Genomic DNA, 21,909 nt, shown 5'->3' on the forward strand with positions numbered 1-21,909 from the left:
TTTGATGTTTTTCCCGGTAAAAATGATAATTCCGTACTTATACTACTCCACTCACACATTTGCAAGAAGAACTTTCAACAACTTTTCAAAACATTGATTCAGTTGTAACTTCAAACTAATGATTGTTAAGCTAATGATATTCCTATGTCAACCTTGCGGGTACAATACAGACATAATCCACCCCTATTTTTTTCTTATTCTATATTTTTATCTCATTTTTATTATGTAGATCTGAAGATTTTACAATAATCGTAATCTTTTCTTGGATTTTTTTTTCTTCTTCTACTAAAATTGTAGAACAATTTAGTCTGTATTTTTTCGATTCAATCTCCAAGATGCTCATCCTAGCCCACAGAATGTTTTCCCTTTACAATATCAGTTTGAGGGTGTAATAAAAACTATTATTCTCTCAGTATAATGTTGAAGTGTTAGGAAACTAGTCATTCCAGTCTACAAAAATATTAGTTTCAATTTCAGGCGTTGGAGAATGTCGTGAACCTAACTTCTATTACGAATCAGAGTCTTAAAAATTCACTTTCAGTGACAAATCGGCATTTAACAATGAACAGCTGCTTTTTAATTTGCAGCTTATTCACGTTGGCTCAATCTATTGCTGCTCTCTTTGTGCGCTCAATGAATAAAATGTTTCTTCTCGTTCGTACAGTGAGGGGCGCAAAAAAAATCAATATTTTACTACGTAAAAGTAGGTAATCAGTAGACTATTTTGTCAAGTTTTTCAAATCGGGGCTTTGGAGTGGCCACCATTGGTTTGATCCGGACCGATCGGAAGAATGCTGCAATTTTCTTCGCAGTATTTTGCTTCAGGTTCTTATCTCGCTGGAAGGTTTAGTCCCATTTTCAGCATGGATTTTTCCAGGTTCTCGCACAAAATCATCGGCAGTTATAACACCGTTAACCTGCGCTAAGTTTGCCACCCCAGCCCACGAGTAACAGTCCCACACCATGATGCTTCGACCACCATGTTTCATAGTCGGTGGTAGATGCCGATCTTGGAGATTCTCGTCACTCTTCCGCCACACTCGGAGTCGCATTTTCTTGTTTAACATTTCGAACTTGGGCTAGTCCGACCAAATAACGCGCTTCCAGAACTCCAGCGGCTTGTTGACATGGTCCCTCGCAAACTAAAGTCGTTTTGTTTGGTTGGTGTTGTTAATCATCGGTAGCATTTTGGCGAAGTAGCTCTTCAGGTCCCGTTCCACCAAGCGTCGTCTTCCTTCAATCGCCCGAATAGTCGTTCGTGAGTTTTTCTTTAATTCCCGGATTAATGTATCCGTTCTTGCATCAGTCTTACGTTTCGGTCCTCTTCCCGGTCGATCGGCCACGCTGCGGAGAATCTGATGCTTCCGAATGACCAGCTGGACCAGCTGGCTTACCCAATACTCCCCAGCAATATTTCGTTGAGACTTCTTACGCTAGAGACCACGCACAATCAAATTTCAGACGAGTGTTGAGATTTCCACCCATTTTCCGGAAGCTTCCTCAGCGTTAGAAACACGTCACTACGACCCAAAATTGACTAAACAGTTACGAAAATTATGTTTGTGTCAGATGTAAATAACCAACTGTCAAAACCGAGGTGTGCATCGATGAACAAAACACTGTAAAACAAAGTTACGCAAGTGGATTTTATATGGCATACCCTAAAAGTACCCATCTAGGAACAAAAGTCATTTGTTGTTTTTCCTAAAAAATAAATCAACGATACTAAAATGGCAAAATGATCTACTAATTACCTACTTTTGCGTAGTATTCAGTGGCATACCGAAAAGTTAAAAAAAATAATAATATTGGAATACTTTAATTTCAAATGTGGCACTAATGTATGGGGAATCAGAAGCTCTTGAGTCCACGCTCTTCCAACGAATTAACTATTGAAAGAATCATAATTCTCTATTTTGCATTAGATCAACTTCATTAGCGTCCTTATGCTGGGGAGTTGGGGAGTGTCCAAATCGACGCGTTCAAAAGTCTTGTCAAACCATCAAGAAAGAGCAACGAACAGTCTTCAGAAAACATTTTCTGCACTGCACTCGAGTTTAATTTTCACCAGCGCGAGTTCATAACAAACACATATTCTCTCGTGGTACGAAGTGTGCTAAATTCTTAAACACGTGAGCGCCGAATGAACACAGCGCAGAATTCAGATACTTAACATCGCTTCTCACTTATGTGATGCGCACCTCATTTTATACACACATCAAATACTAAACATCGCTTCTAACTTATGTGATGCGCATCTCTGTTTTGTCATAGCTCGTTCTAAGCAAAGCATAAAAACAACAGCGCGCCTCCATACCAACCGTATGTGGTTGTATGAAGAAAAATAACTTAAGAGAGAAAACAAACCAGATTCAAACGCGGTGTAAAACAGGTATAGAAATACGGCATAAAACACGGCGCAAAACTCGGTGCAAAACGGTGCTGACATTTGATCTGTGTTTCGGAACGAGCTCATTCGTCAGAGCGCATGTGTATACAAGAAGTGAGAGCACAACTGAGTACAAAAAACTTATTACACATCTGCACCGCGTTGCATTCAGGAGGTTGGCAATAAACGCTCTAAGTTGACATTTTTTGTAAGATATTCATAAGATTTTTGTAAGATATTCATAATTCTCTATTTTGCATTAGATCAACTTCATTAGCGTCCTTATGCTGGGGAGTTGGGGAGTGTCCAAATCGACACGTTCAAAAGTCTTTTCATTTTAGTTTGTCAAATTGCATCCCAATATATTCCTGGAATATAAATTTTAGATATTGAAGTAGTGTATATCCCATCTCCATGTACTTATTTTTCTTGAAGTTATAGTAACTCACGAAACATTTTACTGAGTGTATTCCATCAAAGTATGCTGCATAGCCAGTTGAAGACAATGTTGTAAATTGTTGAATTGATTATTGGATTAAAAAAGGATCCTCAAAAATATCCCATCATACATTTTATAAGTTGTGCGAGGTACGAACGTAATCTTTCATTTTCCTATCATTTCTTCCTTCAATTCTCTTCGTCCGTGAACAATTCGTTCTCACCTTTGACGCACGGATCTGAACTATTTTGTCGTCTCTCTGGGCTCAGATACTAGATTGCTACCTTCCCGGAAACGATTGGTGTTCCTTTCAATATATACAGAACTTTGATGCGCTCTCTACTTCCTGCAAAGGTCAACCCATCTAGTTCTAGCGAGAGGGTACCACTGGAGGAAACCCTGGCATTTTGTTCTTTCTAACCAGTGACCATCGCTTGATCATCCGCTCTTGACGATGCTGAACATATCAATTACATCGCACTGTGCACAAAATTTCCTCTCCACACCACACCCCTGCGAACATCTTCTGTCCGCGGTTTTGCCGCGGTGATTGGATTAGATCGTTTCGGCTCAGTCAGGTTTGGTCCCAGCGTGTTTACATGAGCGTGATCTCTTTGACTGTGCGCGCTCTAATGCTATGGCGGCAGCCGACGGTGTCGTAAACATGCTCCGTAGCGGCTCGGATCTACCATGGCGCTCTCGTGGGGCGATCACTGCACTGCAGCAGCAAACGCAAAAGGGTGAGAAAACTATGTCAAGGTTCCTTCTAGATGGAGCGCTCTTTTTTTCTCCGTCCCTCTGTGCGCACACTGGCGGCGGCTGGTTGTGTGTGAACAATTAGTTTCAATCGATCTTTCAATGCCATACGCGCGCAAACCGCCACTGCCACAGCCACCGCCGTTGTGATCGGTGGCGGGAATGAGTAAGCGAGTCGAAAGTTGGGTTCGAAGGGTCGAACCGTGCTGAACTCTCCTTGGCCTCATATTTCTGCTTGTGAATTAGAAAGAACGCGTCATCGGTGATTTGAAATTTCAAGGAATTCTCTCGCTCAGCGGTTTTTTGAACCCTCCGAAAGGCGCTGACAAAGAGCCGAAGAGCGTACCTTATCGATCGTGTGTGACCTCGTCACTCACGACTAGTGCGTTTGAGGCTCGCTTCTCATTCCGATCTTCCATGCGCTGAAATGATGTAACTGATTATAGGATGACATGGAAGAATACGACAACAGTTCGAGATATAGCTACTGTATGGATGGGCGATACGATCACCGGGAAATATATCTGTTACATTCCACGTCGTCGTCGTGTAGAGAGGTTGTAAGGTGACATCTAAGAAAACGACGATACTCTTGACTAATGACAGCGCACGAAATGGAACGACTTGCATGGTGCTGCCCGAGAACGGTACGGGAAATGACAAATGAGAAGGAATTTCTCGCTAATCTATAATTCTGCGGCAATGCGTTATTGCTGCTGCCATTGCGGCCTCTAATGCACAAGTCATGCTACTGGTAACTACCGAGAAGTTTAAACACGATGTATTTTTTCAGGCTCTGTAATGATTATTCTCAGTAACACAAACAGTAGCGCGTAAAGGATTAATTTATAAACCCACATTATTCTTCGCTTTAAGCATAACTTGCATTTTATATTTATCGAATTGAAATAATAACATATTTTTCTCTTTTTTCTTCCAGGTAAGTTTTCCCAAGCATCCATAATTCATGGAATCCATTTTCGGTAAGATTTTACGATAATTTAAAATGTAAAACAACGTTGAAAACTCCCTCGAAGGTAACCGACCACAGTTCAAAATCAAAATTTACGTTGCGTCTCCATGGGGAATTATTCTACCTGAGAGAAGCAGACCAACTCGGCAGTACTGCCCTCTCGCTCTTCTCTCCCATTTTACATCGCTCTAGCATCGGGTAAGAAAAACCTTCACGATCCAAACACTATTTTTCCTCCCGCTGCTTCCGAATCGGAAAACTCGCACCAGTTGATCATTGTCATTTCTCGTCTTCGCGCCGTGTTCATTTTTGCTTCTATACAAAATCCCTCAAGCTCTCACGCTTACGCTCTCGCTCTCGCGAGAAACGCACACACAACGTTCGCATCAATAACAAGATCTTCCCCATCAATAATGATACGGTTGGATCTCGATGCTGTTGTTGGGAGGAGGTGGTGATGGCGTAGAGGCGGCAGGCAGCAGGTTGCAGTGGTTGGGTGGTGTAAACACCCGCTTTGTTTTCGCGGCTTGTGGCGGCAATCGACCGAACGATGACGTCCCGGAACACTGAAGAACTGCTAACGATGGCCTCGGTCGGGTTGCACTCGCTGACAGTTAACTGCGAGTGGCGTGTTTGTTGATGTTGATGTCGTGTGAGAGAAAAGTAGGGGTGCACATGTTTTGTGAAGGAAATGATTCGAGGAAGTATCATCGCTATACAATAAGACTATTTTACGAGATGCTTCTTTTTCAATGAGGAAGTACCGATACAATTCATGGTGATTGATAACATATATTCTTATTTATCGATATTGTTATCGATAAATAAATCGCCTTTGTGAGATATTATTTATGCTGTCAGGAAGATCTGCACCTTTTTCTACACTTCATCCATGAAGTTTTGAGCAATTGATTTTTTTTATTCTATTCATTGTACTTTCTTAAACTTCAATTAATTTGAATAATTTTGGGATGCTTAAAAATTGTTGTCTTCGGAATAGTCTATATTTCTTCAACTAAACAAAGCTACAGAAAAACTTCACAGATGTAAATACACTTCGTTTAATTTTTGCCAAAAATTTCAGATTTTGCAGTAAGTCATTCAAAAATGAAATAATTGGCGTTTACTAAAATCCATAGTGGTAACCCTCGTGTGGCACACATCGAGCTTCTTTTTGTATTTTGGGTATATGCAAGTGGTTCTAAACGGTACGGGCAACCATACTACACACGTGCGGTGAAGGAAATGTGTACACGAAAAGTCAGCTTGGAGCCCAACATGACACCAATATCCTTAATAATGACGAAAAATCTCAGATTGTTAGTTATTTTATACTTACACATCCAGTTGTTCGACCATAACTTGAAAAAAATTATCACTTGGAACCATTTAAGCAAGGTTTTCTCCGGGCATATCTCTTGACGTAGGATTACGTCTTTCATTTCTATACTAGGGTGTAAGTTCAAAGTTTCGAAAACGAAAACGTTACGCTGGAGAACGAGATTTTGATCGTTAATAGCTCCTAAACAACTGAACGAAATGGTATGATAAACACTTCATTCGAAAGATAAAATGTCTACACGTCTACTCTTTGATCCAAAAACTTTCAATAGCCTTAAAATTGCTTTCAATGCAGGCTATTGAAATCACACCAATCGGTATAAAAGCGGGTGTCGCTCGGATATCCACTCAGTTATGATTGCGCAACTATTGAGGTACCATCGCTGGAATGAATGGATGTTTCTCTAACACAAACATGAAAACCTTGGGGTCTGGGAAAACTGGCATTGCAAAATAGATGCAAGCACCGGGTACTTTTGTACTCGTTTGCGCTTTTGCAAATCGGAATGTTTCCCTAACACAGACTTCAAAACCATGGAGACTGGGAAAATCGACATTGTGAAATAGATGCAAGCAGCGGGTCTTTGGTACTCGTTTGCGCATTTGCAAATCTGAAGCGGGTACTTCTGTACTCGCTTGCGTTTCTGCAAATGAGAATGTTTTCCTAACACATACTTCAAAACCATGGAGCCTGGGGAAATCGGCATTATGAAATAGATACAAGTTGTGGGTACTTTTGTACTCGCTTGCGTTTCTGCAAATCGGAATGTTACCCTAACACAGACATGAAAAACCATGGAGCCTGGGAAAACTGGCATTGCTAAATAGATGCATATTGTGGGTACTTTTGTACTCGCTTGCGTTTCTGAAAATCAGAATGTATCCTTAACACGAATTCCAAAAACATGGAGCGTGGGTGGCATTGCAAATAAGATGAAAGATGCGAGTGCTTTTGTACTCGGTGTGTTGGGAAAATCGGCATTGCAGATCTCGGCAGTACTTTTATGCCCCAGTGCATTGTTACACTCCGGAATTTGTTTTGCTAACACGGTCTACAAAAGCGGGCTCAAATGCAACGTTTTGGCTCGTATATTCAAGACTGCATATCCCTTCATGTCGCCAGCTCACTGACCTTTTACGCATACCGTTTGACGATCAGGCAAAATGTTGATAACTAATTGCTGCGATAACCACTACCATAATGCATGAATTGTCCTAAATTCGTTTTATTTTTGCAATTGAATTCGTAAATTGTTGCATTCATTCACTAGTTTAATCAATAATTTGATTAATACATACAAAAAATAGCTCTGCGCAACGGCGATATCGTACCCGATGAGGAACATCCGAGGTGCGATTATTGCTAATTGAAAAAACACAAATGATTACTAAGCCAACAGCAGTCCTACGTCAACCTTGCGGTTATATCATAGGTATAACCCATCCATAGATTTTTTATATAACCAATTGAGAATGCTGGAAACATCCGGCTTAAGGTTTCGAAAATAAAAAAAATTATAGGAGGTTGTGTCCAAGATACGACCGCATTGTTGACGTAGAACTACGCTGTTATTTTATATAAGTCGCTTGTTTATACCTTCGGATATTATTCTATAATGCTGTGAAATTTTAGAAACAACTGCTTAGTAGAATAATCTCTGAAATGATTTTTTCATTGTAGAATCAGTTGACGATAATTGATTGATGATTCATTCTTGTCCTCGCAAAACAATCGTATGTCGCAATTTATTTCATGTCAATGCATTGAAAATTTACCTCGAAGGCTATTCCGGTGGCCTTTTTCGAAATTGACATAGACTCGGCTACAGTCGGTTATATACATGTTGCACCTGCACCATTATTCCATATCTCAACTACATCAATATATCTTTGGCACCGCATGCAAACAACAACAATGACAACACTTGCAAGTATCAAATATCATGCTACATGTTATTTAGTATTGCCTCAAAGGTATCGCACCTCTAGATATCGTTCGTACAAACTAAGCGTAAACCAAGCGCCAAACAAGCGTTCACCATAGCATGCATACAGAGCCATACATTGGTGGCTTGAAACTACTAGCAATATAAACATTTCTCATCATTTTGCGCTATTCTCAAAAGAAACGCTTCTGTTAATATTACTGGCCTCGAAAAAAGTTGCATTACTTTCTCATGCTCGAGAGAAGCGCAGCTGTCACCCTTAGTGGAGGAAGTTTTGCTACTGGCAAGCAAAACCTAATCACATACAAAATTCCAGAGCATTTACTTTCTTGATGACTAAACAAGAGAAATAAACTCTTTTTGTTGATAACAACCTCGAAAACAGTAGCAACGCTTCATTATGATCGATATTAGCGCAAGTGCAATCCTAGTTGAAGGAAGTTTTGCGACTGGCACGCGAAACCAAATAACTTATAACATTCAAGTAAGACATTCAAGATGCTTGGTATTCGCAAATATGTTTTTGGTGCACAACCTTAACGTCTGCTTCGTCATAACGTCAGTTTAATGCATTGATGCATTCTCAAAGGCACAAACGAAGCCCTTATGAAGACGGAAAATAAACAATGTTAACTGCTTGGAAAAAAAACTGAATTATGCCACACAGCTTGTACTCTACTGTAACACCCATCGATGCGAATTCGCTGATGAGTTTGTCAAGAGCGACCGCCTTCACCACCAGCGGGGGGAGCTTGATTTTGGTTGCTGCCTGGGCGTTTACATTTTCGACCGACGCGCCGAAATCGCCTACTTCGCTGTTGTTCGGTGCGGTGTCACATTCGCGAAGGCTCTGTTCAGTACCAGCGCTTTTCACTGCACCAACACCGCGTGCATCATTAGATGACGCTTACCTCGAAATTTTATTGCCCCTGGCAATGCGTTCGTTTTTTGCAGGGCTCGAGCCTGCCTTCATCTTCTTCTTGCTCATCGCACACTACGCGAAGCGTCCAATTTATGACACGGAAAGAAGAACGAACAGAAAAATCGAACGACGATTTCCAAGTTGGATTACCACTGGTGGGGAACAATCTTAGATCGAAGCGCAGCGAAAGCAAAGTGAACTAGATTACTCAACAGTCCGATGCCGAATGAAAGTTTGCCTCAGCGAGATCCACTGTTTATACTCTAGGCAAGTATTCCCCTTCATTCTTCTTCTTTTCCTTTGTTCACGGAGACTTTAAATCCTACGATTTCCCCTCCGTTGGTCGTCGATAAGTTGCTCGTTATTGATAGCTCTGTTCGGGAAAGCACTCAAATGGACAGAACAAATGTATGGGAAAATAGAAACACTTAAAGTTTTCATGAATTTTGACCATTTACTAACCAGGGGATTCTAATGTATGGCATATTAAACAAATCTTACGGAATTTCCGATTCGTTTAGTATGTAAATCGCCAAAATCCGTTCGCGCCAAAAATAGTTATTAACGTTAACTTTATTTCATAAAAACGTGACCTGTTTTCTGATTTGACACCCTTAATGAAAGACGTAGTTCTACGTCAAAAAATGGAGAAAACTTCGCCTTTGAAGACTGTGAATGCGAGTTTTAATGAAGTATTGTTACTTTTATTTCAAAGCTTTGATCAGTAATGTGAATCAATTGTGTAGATTTTTTTCGTGAAATATAGTGATGAAGAGAACAACAGTGATGAATGAGGAATTACAATATTCTAAAACTAAATATTGGGCCCTATTATATAATTCTAGTTCAACATAATTTCGGTCGTTAGGGTGGGTTTAGACTAGGGATATATTCATGTTAAGAAATATGATGAGATTTATAGAAATCGCATCAATCGTTTACACTAGCGTGAACTTCTATAATGAATATATTCATATTTGCGGTGAATTTATTCACCTGAAGTAGAACTGCATCCAACTTTAGTGATTTCTCACCAGTGAGAAATTCACAAGCGTTTACATATGCTGAATTTATTCAAGTTATATATACCTCGAATAAGTGTATCATATTTATTCTCACCCGTTTACACCTATTTTCAGGTGAATAAATCCATCTATAGCTATAGATCTCCCTAGTGTAAACCCGCCATTAGCTCCATTTTGCTGTTATAGATACAGTCGGGTGAAAGCTATCTGCATAATTTTTTAGCTGTTTAGTTTGCTTGGTGCATTCCTGATATTTTGCTTTGGGAATAATTTCGGCAACGTTTCAAAATATGCAAGTCGCAACACTTGACGTTCGAGAAAGAACTCGATTCGCTAAGATTCTATCGATTTACAAAACACGAAAATTTGCTCAGTGTCATAGTTATAAGGAACGGATCGACTGTACGATTCAATTTACATTATAGGGACCAATATTTCTTATAGATATTCCTGCCGTTCTACGCATAGTAGTCCCATGTTACTTTTTGTCAATTTTCATATTACTTCATAAAACAATGTTTTTATGCCTAATCTTCCGGAAAAACATTGTTTCCAGCTTTTAAAAATTTAAAAATTTTAAAAATATTCTAGGCATAACAGTACCACCATTTTTTTTTGTAGATCCATAATAAATTAATCGGATCAAGTACAATAACTTAATGTCACACTTTCAGCCGGACTAATGCACTCATTTCAGGTTTGAGAGGAAAGAAAATAATTCTCAAACAAATAAAAAAAAATTACAGAACACGTGTACACCTACACCAAATGGGTTTCTATTCTATTAAATTGTCGCATAGTTCTCACACACTTTGCTAGCGTTTTTCTCAGTTGCTGATTTTAGAACATGGGACAACTATACGTAGAATGGCAGTATATCTCTAGGTAATTGAGGAATATAATAATCATCTTCGGTGTACTTTTATGGAAAATAAATGCTTTATGAACATATAAAATATACATTTTCTTAGAAAAATCAAAGATATTTGATGAGACTTTACAGAGAACAAAGTATTATTTATCAATAATTTAGTAACTGATAATTATTTTTATTTTATGGAATAATTTATCATTTAATATTTATATGTATGACCTAAGCTTTTCCATGAACCAAACCTCCTATACTCGAGCATATTGTCTCACAGACCGAGAATCAATTGTTTCGAGGAGACTCAATTAAAACTGGATGAAGTTTAAGAAAAAGTATTTTCTGGAGTTTTTTAATTAATTATATATTTTTTTACTTTAAATTAATACCAATAATGCCTAAGAATACACGATAGCAATAATATAGAAACACACGCACAGTCTGTGACACCGTGCGCGAGTATACAAGTTATTTATTTTTTTTTTTTATCCAAAATATATATTTTTATTAAGGCTCATATGGCGTCAACCTGACGGGGCCGGGAGTTCAATATTTCGACAATGTTTGCCTTATAACTATGTTAGTAATATGTAACCGATTACTCGCGGTTGGCTCGAGGTTAGTATTACAAGTGTTTTCGTAATTGTGATGTTGCTGTCTTCAATGATCTGTACCTGTGCCCGACACGGGATACTTCCTATTGGGATGCAGCTGACCATTAATCAGCAACGCCCCCCTAGTCTGTACCCCATATCTAGCGTGGTGCGTCTTCTCGAGGAATCCAGGATAGAATGGTCACTAGCCGGCGCAATCATCAGCTCGTGTAGAGTTGTCATGAGCGGTACAACCTTTGGCTTTTGTTGAATCATCAGTGGACTGCACAACCTTTGGCCCGTGTATCTGTAAAGAGTGTGTGTATGTATTGCCGCGACTAAGTAAAAGTTTATAGATCGAACAGGAGGGATACGAAACAGGGACACAACGAAGGAAAAATCATTAAACGTTGACATCGGCGTTCCTGAGGAACAGGTATAGATGAAGCAGAAGATCAGGATCACGGCTACCTAAGATATCCCGGACGGGGATATCCGATTGTCTGCCTTTTGCTCTCAGTGCTCTAGAGAGCTGAGAGCGAGCAGCATGGAACCGGATACACGACCAGACAATATGCTCGATGTCGTGGTAGCCATCGCCACAATCACAAAGATTGTTTGCTGCGAGCCCAATTCGATAGAGATGCGCGTTTAGGTTGTAGTGATTGGACATAAGCCGAGATATCACGCGAATGAAATCACGACCGACATTCAATCCCTTAAACCAAGCTTTCGTCGAAACCTTAGGGATAATCGTGTGTAACCAACGACCGAACTCATCTTCACTCCACATGCGCTGCCAACTAACGAGTGTGTCCTGACGAGGAATGTGAAAAAATTCGTTATAAGTAATTTGCCTTTCAAAAAGTGTGCCTTCTGAAGCGCCCACCTTAGCTAGCGAGTCCGCTTTCTCATTCCCCGGAATCGAGCAATGAGAGGGAACCCGTGCTAAGGTAATCTTGAATAATTTTTCGACCAAAACACTCAATAGATGTCTTATTCTTGTTAGGAAATAAGATGAGCGTTTATCAACTTTCATTGAGCGGATTGCCTCTATTGAGCTGAGACTGTCTGAAAAAATAAAATAGTGGTCGATGGGCAATGTTTCAATGATCCCTAATGCGTAATATATCGCACCCAGTTCAGCGACATACACGGAACAAGGATCTTTGAGTTTGAAAGAGGCACTGGAATTTTCATTGAAGATGCCGAAGCCAGTGGACCCGCTTATGCATGAACCGTCAGTAAAGAACATTTTATCAGATCTAACTTTCCCATATTCTGCCGAAAATATCTCCGGAATGTAATCGGAGCGTAGATGATCTGGGATTCCATGGATCTTTTGTCGCATGGACAGATCAAAATTGACAGTGGAATTGCAAAAGTATGGGAAGCAAACTTGGAGATGCCCGGTGAAGGGTGCACTTCATGGGTAAGGTACTCATGGTATAGAGACATAAAACTTGACTGAGGAGTCAGTTGGAGTAGATTTTCGAAGTTATCAATCACCAATGGATTCATGATCTTGCAACGGATGAGAAATCTGTAGGATAATTCTGTGAACCGAAGAGTAAGCGGGGGTACTCCTGCCAAAACTTCGAGACTCATCGTATGTGTCGAATGCAAACACCCCATGGCTATACGCAAGCAACGATATTGTATTTTCTCCAGCTTGAGAATATGAATCCTGGCAGCTGATCGGAAGCAAAAACTGCCATATTCTAACACTGATAATATCGTTGTTTTGTATAACTGAATGAGGTCTCCTGGATGGGCACCCCACCATGTTCCGGTAATTGTTTGGAGAAAATTGATTCTTTGCTGGCATTTCTGTTTCAAATACGCAATGTGTATTCCCCAGGTACATTTAGAGTCAAAATATACTCCAAGGTATTTGAAAAACATCGAGTGCTTGATCGTTTTGCCGGATAGGTGAAGCTGGAATTGGGCGGGTTCGTGCTTCCTAGAAAAAAGGACCATTTCAGTTTTCTCCGTAGAGAATTCGATACCCAGCTTGAGAGCCCACGTGAACAGGTTGTTCAGGGTATCTTGCAAGGAATTTTGCAGAACGGCGGGATTAGTACCGGTGATGGAAATAACTCCATCGTCTGCAAGTTGTCTCAACGTGCAATCTCTAGTTAGACAATCATCTATATCATTGACGTAAAAACTGTACAAGAGGGGGCTTAGGCAGGATCCTTGTGGGAGGCCCATAAAACTGTAACGAGAAGATTTCAAGCTGCCATGATTGAAAAACATGTGCTTTTCTGAGAGTAAATTGTACAGGAAATTATTCAGAATTGGTGAAAGTCCACGATTATGAAGTTTCTCTGAGAGAATTTCCATGGAAACTGAATCAAATGCCCCTTTGATATCGAGAAAAACGGAAGCCATTTGTTCTTTGCGAGCAAATGCGATTTGGATTTAAGAAGATAGCAGCGAAGATATACAAGTTATGATTTTGCGCGATTTTGTACAGGAGAGTTAAAACATTCTTTTTCTGATTACTTTTCGATACAGTCAACGCTGGTAGACCAAAACCTAACATATGAACAACTAGTCGCTCGTAATGCCCAAAAGTTTGTTCACCCCTTGTTTATACAATATTAGTACCATAATAACCATTCATTATTTCAGCAGTCCGGCTTGAATCTCTTATTTGACTATGTTTAACACTCTGTAACTCACAGCTGTGAATGGATTGAACGGAAACGGGTAAAAGAATTTTTATCACACTTCCAACGCTCGTAAATTTAAAATTGTTCGATCGACACTTCAAGAAATCTCAATTATTACAGCCATCCAGCTAAAAAATAATGGATTCATTTTCCACCAACACAACTTTCTTTTCACAGAATTCACGCTTCCCATTTTTATTTCTTCATGAAGTAATCTTCGGGATTGTTAACACATTAAGGACCGCACGTTTTACGGGGAAACTTGAACGCTTCATTTGTTCGGATTCCACGAATGAGATCGTTTCTTTCGATGTGGATGAGACGAAGTCCTTGTTAGATTTTTTGGCAAATCAAAGATTTAACCTTCAAGCGTAGAAAACACGGGTTATTTCGTGATCCATCCATAACAGACGGAACGCGAAACACGAGATAACTCGTAAGCGGTCCGCAATGTGTTAAACGTTGTGTCAAATGTTTGCGTTATGATGGCCATTCCGTAATTCTCAGTGGTTTATCTAAAACTGTGAGACAAAAACTGAAAGATACTGAAATAATAAAACAATACGTACTATTGTAAAGTTTTGGACCGATTAAGAACCGCGATTAAGGACAAAAGGCCAGGTTTATTGACGACAGGAGTTTTCCTCATCTACGATAATGTGCGGCCCCATTCTGCTCGCGTAACTCAAGAGCAATTAAATAATTCAAATGGACTGTGTTCGAGCATCCTCCTTACTCCCCAGACCTCGCCCCTAGCGACTATCACTTATTCCCGGTGATGAAACATGCGATCGTCCTTTTGCATGTGAATTGAAACTGACATAGTAGACTATTCGAATGATAACTCATTCGTGCAGTTTCAATCGTCAAGTGAAAATGAATTGTCGAATTCACTTCATACCGGTCATATAATACTGGTTCTATTAAAAGAAGTTTCGTAAAAAGATCAAGTTTTGGTTATGCTCCTGGCTGTGGTTCTTTAAAGTGTCAAACGTGAAACCTTTTGAGCGCTGCTATCATTTTACTTTGAACTTTAAAGGACCGTATATTTCAACGGAACGGCTCTGCAAGAATTTTTGAGCATTCTCATACATATTGGAAAATAAAATCCTCTCAAAGCTTTATATCATTGACCATTTCACATTCGCGTTTAACTAGGATATTCTTAAAAATCAAATAATTTTTTTGGTGAGCATCCCTACCACGCCTCACGAATAGCTACGCTATTGCAATAGCCCCCAATATGTGCTGCTGCTGCTACTAACATTATAGCTATATTACTACTCTTTTTGCAGCCGTGTAGACTTTGGCTTTGGCTTCGCTTTGTTTTTAGTATAGCAAACGTCGAGAAAAGAAGAGTTCAGTCAATGCGCAACCGTCGACGTCGGACGTCCGTTCTATGCTCGCTCGCTCGTTCGCTCTCCTTCTTTCTTCGCGCAACAGCGTATGCTACTCACCAAGCAAGCCAGGGGCAGCATCATCCCCATCGTTTGTTGTGTTCCACAAAGCTCAATCAAGCACAGTGCGTTTTCGCGTTTCGCCGAGTCGTGTAGTGTTGGTGGACATCCGGAGCCAACCAGCTGCTGCTTGGGCAGAGGAAAACCTTGCACCGTAAATAGTTGTCCTTTCGCCGAAAGGACGGTTTCAGAGGGAAAGTTTCCTCGAGATATGGATACTTCGTAGGACAAAAGCCTAATTTCGGGAAAATCCGGAAAATCGGATGTTCTTGTGCAAATGTGCTTGGCCCAGACACTTTTCTCTTGGAGGAGAGGATCAGAGAAGGTGAATACGGAAGCGAAAAAGCAAAAGTGTGTAAAGTGAAAATCAGAACCGCCAATGCTTGATCCGGTGTAATTGGTGAAGCTGAACAGAAAAAAAAATCGGTTCTCTCAACTATCGTGGAAAATAATACCTCGTTTTCCGTTTGTGCAAATCTCTACAACGGATAACAATCCAAGGTGTGTAGTCTACGTTAGATAATGTTTTCGTGAACTTGAAACAAAACTGTGAATTCAGAGTGAAATTTCGATTTTATATCTAAATTTTTGTGATACAATTTTGAATTTTGGATTGTTTACATGTGCAACAAATCTATCGTCATGAACATCAGCATCAAACCCGGTTGTCAGTACAAACAAACAATCATTCCCACGTTCAAATATATGTTTGATTCATATGGTTGTCATTGTTTTTAACTATCGCACGAGTCATGCGGTTTGAGTTAAACGGAGCATACACACTTCAACGAAGTGGTAGGTACGTCTAGGATCACTCGTATCGAGGACGAACGCTCGATCATTAACAGGTGGTGGTAATTGGGCTGTCCCGAGACAGGTGGTGGATATTTCGATGCTGACCCTAGCTAGCCTTTTATTCAAAAATATTGACCTTGCAAATAAAATAGATTTTATTTTCGTAATTATTGATTGTAGTCGTTTTTTATTGTTTTCATGGCTTTGGACTAGAGGGCGCTATATTTTTCAATATTTTTTATTGAAAGCCTTTTAAAGATTTTTTACATAACATATTTCGATATCAGATATTTTTTTCGTTTTCGAGATATGATTTTTCAAAGTTATCCGAAGGTTAGAAAAAACAAATTTTCCACCTTTTTTCCACTACCAAAAATTCATAACGTTTGAACTACTGGACCGATTCAGATGATCGATATATGAAATTGGAGCTTATGAATTAGTTTTCTTTAAACAAATGTTACTTTTGGATTTTCGTTTTTGTAATTATTGATTGAGTTAGTTTTTCAGAGTTTTCTCAGTTATAGATGTAGGGTACTATATTTTTTATATTTTCTCTGTAAAGCTGAGGTTTTTTACATAATATATCCGAAAATCAGAAAGGTGTTATTTTTCGTTTTTGAGTTGCTGTTTTTCAAATTTAACATGTTTTGAGTCTTCGTTGAATATTCCTTTGTGCCTAGACTAGACCTATGCGACTAGAATCCAATCTTCTCTCAAATGTGATATTTTTGAACGAAGGTTAGAAGGTTTAGTAGTTCAAAAGTTATGAATTTTTGCAAAATGTAATTTTTGCATAGAAGGAGAAAAATGATTTTGTGTTGCAATTGATCAATTACTTGTTGAAGAATGTTTGATGACAGCCAGAAAGCTGAGAAGGTCCAACTAGGGCGTGATAAAATTTGCTTCATGATGATGTTTGACATTGTCCCGTATTCTGAACCTGAACTCGATGAAATTTTCCATAATACAGGCTAAACATTGTCGTTGGTTTTGAAAAGTCTTTGAACAAAACTACAAGGAAGCTGCAGATGGATGCGAATGTCAGAATTTGGGATGAAGAAGAGAAGGAGGTGGTAGATCTTTACATGGCGTTAATGTTTCTGTGACGTTCTCGAACGTTCTCTCACTAAGCGATCGATCGTAAGTTCATAACTCTGGGTCCTCAATCGACTTTGTGTTGTTATACAATAACTACGTCCACGCAACAATCATCTGTGATGGAGATCGATTTACGATCGGTGTCCTGTCCTCTCTTCATCCATACAAGCTCTGCTTGAAACTGATCTGCTCTGCAAGAAACATCGGGATATTATGCTATTAACCCTTTCAGGACCATAAGATATCCAAGATTAAATATGCCAATATATAATATTTTAGCTATTGTGGGTGTGAAGTAAGAGAATACCACCAGATAAACATAGCAGGGTGTATAGGTTTCCTATAATTTCACGGAAAATATTTTTCCCTATGGACCATAAAAGTAAATAAACGAAGAGTGAGGTTTGTAATATCGGTTTTATTTATTGCTTTGTAATACAAAAAAACATAATAAAAATTATCAGAAAAGTAAAATAAATTGTTAGTTATGGTATTTGACGAAACAATTTTGTTCACTTGTGAAGCACAACTGGACATTGCACATAACACATTTATTATGTGGTCGGTGTTAAGTCAGACCGGGCCATGTTTAACAATTCTTTTTTTTCGTTCAGAAACACATTTGGACTTACGTTTTATTTTGACATTCAGTGAAAAAATATCGACTCAATAATAATTGAACAATCGATAACGGTTCTTGTAGAAGGGAAAAATATTTCCCTTGGGCGTGAAAAGGTTAACACTAGGTTTACGGACGATAGAGATAGGAATCGAAGTGTCGGTACATTCATATATTATTGGCATTTGCATGTTGCATGTTTACTCAAAATTTTGTTTACATTACGATCGTGTCAATTTGACGCATATTCATAGAGATAGGTATACAGGGTGTCGACTACCTTGAAAATCGAGGAATATCAGAGAATTCAAACAATGTCAGGGGAAATGAGGAAATGTCAGGGAATTTCGTCACCAATCTGGAAAAAATGCAATGCCACTGATAATAATTTTGATTGTTGCAGTGATAAGAAAATTAATGATACAAAAAATTTATTTGATTAGTTTGACTCTCTGTAGAGGTTTAAGTATATGTTGTTTGCTTTTGTTGGTAGGTGAACTTAGTCTTTCAGAATGATAAACAGCGCAAAAGTAAACGGCGTCTTTATTCAGGTTGTTTTGCTGGCATTCGGCAGATATGTTTGCGTAAAGTTGACTATCTTTCCCGACTGTCTACTGGGTATGGAGTTTTGGCAATTTTCATCGTTTTTTTATGAAAACTGTCATACATCGTTGTTACAGAAAATATTACTATTATATGCAACATCGGAAGCAAAACAGTACTGAGTACGAAATGGCAGACAAAACCACCCTCCAAGGAATTTGGCATATTCTGGGTTATCATCATACCATTCTGGCTAGGATCGATTTGCTTCAACTATGCGTTCTGTTTCGTATTCACGTCAATAGCTCGAACCAAGCACCTCCAGAATGTGATAAAACTAGGGCGTGATAAAGTTAGCTGCATGATGATGTTTGGCATTGCCCCGTATTCTGGACCTGAACTTGATGAAATTTTCCATAATACAGGCTAAACATTGTCGTTGGTTTTGAAGAGTCTGAACAAAACTACAAGGAAGCTGCAGATGGATGCGAGGTGGTAGATTTTTACATTGCGTTAATGTTTCTATGACGTTCTCGAACATCAGATCATCTTGCAGCTTTTGAAGAAGACCTGGGAAATATATCTTCAAGTTTCTTCTGGTGTCGATCGACAGTACCAACGTGAATTGGTCATTTTACTCGAGCTGCAACTAGACTTTTGAGAAGAAAAAGCTTTTGGATTTAAGTGCAATCCACAATATTTGTAAGGTGCATCTAAGGAGGGATGGATTCAAAACAACTCGCCAGAATTTTACGACAGACAAATCCTGCAATTTTATTTGGGATGCGAAGGGATGTTAAAAGCCCTGGTGCTTATGAAACGTTGATGGAACCTACGACATCGCAATTGTCACACACGGAAGCCGTATCCTCTCGTGCTTTTCAGTCATTGATTTCGATTATAAATTGGGTGGAAAACAATTCGAAAAGCTGTTGACTATATTGACGAATTTGGACGTATCAGTTGAGCTCCAGAACGGTTTCAGAATTTTTGGAAAGGATAAATTAACAGAACTTTTTACCATAGTAAAGATGGTCTTCTGTCACTCGTGTTGAAACCCCAACGTTGAGAGGGTTTTTTCATTAACACCTATTTTTTCATGAAAACATGCGTAAGGAAACGGCTATACGACATATAATACTGTGTTTCGACGGCTATGATACTATGTTTCACTTTGGAAGGGTAGCATTAATAAAAATGTCGAGCTAGTTCATCCAACGAGTTCGAAATTCTCATTCTCTTTATCTAGAAAACAAGGGAAGCCGAACGAAAGAAGTTTTTGCGTCAAACGAATCAAAGCTAATGAAACGGATACGAGAAGCAGGAGCAAAATCTCTCGAAGTGAAACGAATAAAATTTTAGAAACCGCGCAGAAGGAAGCCAAATATTTGCAAGAACGATTTGTGTCGTCAAAATCGTAACAGTTTTGTGAAATTGGTCCCAATAAGAATAAAAATAACACCTTCTGTACTGTGTTTGAGGATTCTTCAAGATAACTTTGAACTGTAGTAATAATTCAAATTTCTCACCTTAAAAGACACTTCTCTGTCGTCGTTTAACTCAATCAACAATCACAAACAATTCAATTATTCGAAGATATCGACATACGTTCATAAATATCAGTAATTTTGCTAATTAAATGTTTTAAAACTACAACTACCGAACTAGTAGAAAATTTGATTACTGGTCTTCATCTGGAATTTTTTCTGAAAAAGTACTAGAATAAGGGAATATCAGGATTTTTTTTCGGCTTTTGGGTCGACACTCTGGTATACCACATAGAGAATTTCGATATTTCAACACTTTTGATGAAACTAGACTTCAATATATATTTACCTTGAGGAATGGATAGAAGTCATTACAAGAGATAAAATCAAAATGCAAATGTATTTTGTAATTTTCCTTAAAACATTCGAAATGCATCAAAACAAAGCGTCCCGAAAACCTAGTGTTAATAAAACAACAAAGATCATATCAACTGTCTCCGTTGTTCGGTTTAACCAAGGTGCTCATATAAATGTATAACAGGTGAAGCAACATCATCACTTCAATGAGAAGGGGGATTACGGTTTGTGGAGCGGGGGTTGTTTGTTTTGTTATTGCTTGTTTGTATAGGATACGCCATTTTTGCATTTTCACATGCGATAGTAGTGGATGAACTGGATAAGAATGAAATTCTACAAAATCATCCCTTCTTTTTCACATAAACTCGCGAAAGCCGAACATAGTAGGCATCGTTCGAATAAGTGTCGTAGCCGGGGTTGCCAACTATAATTTTGCAAAACCAGGGAGAATGAAAATAAAAATCACGATAAATCAGGATAAATCAGGATAGCTCATATTGGGTTGTCCGAAAAGGTAATGTCAATTTTTGGGAAAAGAGAAACATCATTTTCAATCAAAGCATCATAATATAATTTTATATCCATAGTTCTGTTTCACAATCTTTCGCTATCTTTCACACAGCTTAAATATTCTATCCTCCCAGAACATGTTTGCTTCCTTGTCGAAAGCTGCTGTGAGCTATACATGTGAGAAACAGGTTGCTTGGTAGTAGCTCATAAGACAGAATCCATTCCAAATCTCACCAGAAACAGAGTATATCTTCCTTCGGGCGAAGACCGGATATGTAAAATAATTAATAAGCATGGTATAAATCGTCGCATAAGCGGAACAGCTAGTGTTGCACCTGACTTTTTGATCGTTTATATTTTTTCCGAAAATCCTACAGCATCACTACAGTTAATTGCAGAGAAATCAATATTCAAATTTTCACTGAATTCATCATTCATGCTTTGGAATGAATAATACTCGACAAATGAGGAAAGCATATCAGCAGTGGAAGACTTGTTGATTTTTTTCTAATTTTTATGATATCTAGTACTGTCATAGATATATTCACCATAGTCTCATAATTAAAGCTGATTCTACTTTGAATCAGACGAACAAATTATATATAAAATCTTTTTATATTGACAGTGAATTCGAAATTTTTCTTTTGAGTAATTTTGGAAAACCACGAAACAAAATAAAGATAAAAAAAAGCTAATTACAGATTTGCGTCAAGAGAATTTAAATTAATGTATGATATATAAAAGTGCGGTATGTTTTATATTTCGGTATGTAACTTGACATTGAAGCGATGTTAAGTATGTGACAACAAGTAAATTCTTTGTAAATCGAAAATTAAAATTATTGAAATAATTGTACTGGTTGTGTGAAACGGACATTTGCCAGTGGGGAGTAAAACAAACAGTGAGAAGTCTATTTATTCTATTCCTGAGGAATATTTCGCGTTCATCAGCTAAAACTAAATCGTCAAATGTGGACTACCCAGCAGATTCCTGCACCCAGAAGCGAAATATTTGAAGATATGTCCGTTTATACCACTGAAAAGCACGCTATCACTTCAAAGAGTATTAATTCGATGTCATACCATGATCGAAAAAAATTCTTCCTCTAGT

General features: G+C 38.7%; 1 protein-coding gene and 1 pseudogene across 5 annotated transcripts in view; both read left to right on the top strand.

The window, feature by feature from the left end:
* Window positions 1–21,909, top strand: part of LOC129771801 (probable serine/threonine-protein kinase kinX) — a 158,345-nt gene that overhangs the window by 77,019 nt on the left and 59,417 nt on the right. The window lies entirely within an intron of this gene.
* Window positions 7,205–7,281, top strand: LOC129772244 (U4 spliceosomal RNA; annotated as a pseudogene).

This window comes from Toxorhynchites rutilus, chromosome 2, assembly GCF_029784135.1.
Source record: "Toxorhynchites rutilus septentrionalis strain SRP chromosome 2, ASM2978413v1, whole genome shotgun sequence".
Classification (NCBI taxonomy): domain Eukaryota; kingdom Metazoa; phylum Arthropoda; class Insecta; order Diptera; family Culicidae; genus Toxorhynchites; species Toxorhynchites rutilus.